This window comes from Pteropus vampyrus, unplaced genomic scaffold, assembly GCF_000151845.1.
Source record: "Pteropus vampyrus isolate Shadow unplaced genomic scaffold, Pvam_2.0 Scaffold171, whole genome shotgun sequence".
In the NCBI taxonomy this organism is placed as follows: Eukaryota; Metazoa; Chordata; class Mammalia; order Chiroptera; family Pteropodidae; genus Pteropus; species Pteropus vampyrus.
In genome coordinates, this window is record NW_011888952.1 from 3,863,741 (window position 1) to 3,866,643 (window position 2,903).

Consider the following 2,903-nt stretch of genomic DNA (forward strand, 5'->3'; position numbering starts at 1 on the left):
TGTAGGGGTCTCAACTAGATAGAGGGGTCTGAGTTCAGAGGGGAGGTATAAATTTGGAAATTGTCCGTGTATGGATGGTCATGAAGCTGAATGAGGTTACTCAGGAGTGAGTGCTGATGGAGACAAGATGAGCCCAGGGACCCTGATATTTAGAGATGGGGGGTAGAGAGGCACTACTCCCACCTCACCACCCCCAGAAACTGCTGTGAGAGTGAGAAATGTGATTCCCGACATCTTCGTGAACCACAGGGGCTGTGGGGCCCTGACAGGGTGGGCGTGGTCAAAGACTCTGTAAGCAGGCCGTCTTCCTGGGAGGGAGGAAGGCTCTGAGTAGATGTCCATGTGGGAAGTCGGTCGGTCAAGGATGCTCTTGGGAGCATGACGTGTGAGGGAGCGAAGGTAGCAGCCCTGTGAGGAGGGAGAGTTGAGCTGTGAGGCCTCAGCTGATTCCATGGGGAACTCGGGAGTGGGGTGGCCCTTCAGAGTGGCCCTGAATTCAGGCAAGGAGGCCTTGCATCAATACCAGTCTCACCTGTTGTGGGCCTCCCAGGAGGGGTGGGTCATATGCTTAGGCAAGGCAGTTTCCTTCGGCCCAGGCATTAGGGAAGGACTAAGCTCTGGACTTTGAGCAGTCAATGCTACCGGGAGCTGGGAAGTGAGTGCCTTGGTCCTGAGGTGGACCTGAAGCACCCCACTGGAGGAAGTGACCAGGCCCTTATAAGATGGTGGCAGGCCAGGGTCTGTTAAGAGAGCTGGTGAGTTTGGGGTTTCCTGAAGAGTCAGGACTGGTGAAATCCAAGAGCTGTGGTGTGTCCACAAGCCAGGTCAGGTTTTCTTTTGTGTTCTAAAATTTGCACAGCTGAATTTTGTGAACGGAGGCAGTCTGGTTCTACAGACTTATAAGAGGGGCCTCATTTATGTCCAGGTGATGAGTGAAGGGAAGAGAGGCCTGGGGGAGGTGAGAGGAGCTGAGAGCTTCAGGCCAGGGTGACAAGTGGCAGCACAACCAGAGTGGATTAATGCAGTGGTGAGCGTTCCTTGGGAACTTCCACAAAGACCTGAGAGGGACCCCTGTTAAAATGTGACTTTTCTGTTATCAAGGAGACAAAAGTTCAGACTATTATCACTCTGCTAGAAAAGGGAAGGATGGAGAGTGAACTTCCCCTAAAGGTAAGGAATTTCAGGCCTCCAGTTATACAACTTTCCTCTGTTGTCTTCCTGTGCAGCGGATTGGGTAAACAGGCTTACAGGGACTGAGCCATTTTCTGGCTAGGTCTGTGAAAACACATCACTCTCCTTCCCTCCAGATTCTTACAGTGGCAGGTAATAATGCCCAGAATTGTTTGTAGTCTACTTTAGGGCCTGAATGCCAACAGAGCTTGCTCGAATCCTGACTTGGCCACAGATGAGCTGTATGACCTTGGATAAGTCATTTACCCTCTCTGAGCCCCTGCTTCCTCATCTATAAAGAGAATAATATCTATGTTATGGGTTGTTGTAAGGATTTAGGAAGGAGAGCACCTATGCGACATCTCCCTTCATCCCTGGCATTTGAGAAGAATCAAAAGATCTTAATCCCTTTTCTGTCTCTGTAGTTAGGAGCCCACAACTTGGGCCTAAATGGATGTGCCAATTTCCCTGGCTCCCAGGGAGTGGAGGGTGCTTGGGTGCAGTGTTCCAGGAACCTCCCACTTGGGCAAGTTTCTTATTTGTGTCAAGACCATTCTCTACCACTCCATCCTCGATTCCTGCCATGGGCACCACTGGTCTCCATCCACCCAGCCTGCAGATAAGCCAGTAACAATGTTATCGCAATTGCCAGGCCCTTTGGGGCAGAATTCCTTTGTTGGGCAGTCTTGGCTCCTGTGGGGGTTCTGGGTGGATCTAGGTTTAGATGGACTGCTGGTGGGCCTGTGGCAGGGCCTGGCTCCTAGTAGATGCTCAGTGAGTGTTTGCTGGTTAAACACAGTGAGTGACTCAGAGCTCTATAGATGGTAGGCAAGACCTTCATTTGGAAAGAGCAAGACTGAGTTTGGAATGAGTGCTCACATGCCACTATGTGGCAGGCAGACAGTGAAGCACTAGGAGTTAGGAAGCTCCAGGCTGGCTTCTTACTCCTGGGCAAGTCACTTCACCTCTTGGAGTCTTTTAAAAATGTCTGTCAAGAGGAGATTATTGTGAACTATAAAGTGCCGTATAAACAGAAAAAAACAAGTGTTGGTTAGGATGTGGAGAAATTGGAACACTTGTGCATGTTAGTGAGAATGTAAAATGATGCAGCTGCTGTACAAACAGTAAAGCAGTTCCTTAAAACATTAAGCATAGAATTATCATATGATCCAGCAATTCCACTTCTGGGTATATACCTAAAAGAATTGAAAGCAAGGTTTCAAAGAGATATTTGTGCAACCATGTACATAGTAGCATTATTTATAATAGCCAAAAGGTGGAAGCAACCCAAGTTGTCCATCAATAGATGAATGAATAAAGAAAATGTAGTCTAAACATACAAAGGAATATTATTCAGCCTTTAAAAAGGAAGGAAATTCAAATCTATGCCACGATATGGACGAACCTTAGAGACACTAAGTGAAATAAACCAGTCATGAAAACACAAATGCCATATGATTCCACTTTTATGAGATCCACAAAGTAGTCAAATTCATAAAGACAGAAAGCAGAATGGTGATTGTCAGGGGCTTAGTGTTTGATGGGGACAGATTTTCAATTGAGGATAGAGAAAAAGTTCTGTAGAGAGATGGCGGTGATGGTTGTACAGTGCGAATGTACTTACTGCCATTGAACTGTGCACTTGAAAATGGTTAAGGTGGTAAATTTCATGTTATGCTGATCTTATCACAACACAAAAAAATTTAAAAAGTGCTTTATACCTACTGCCTCCT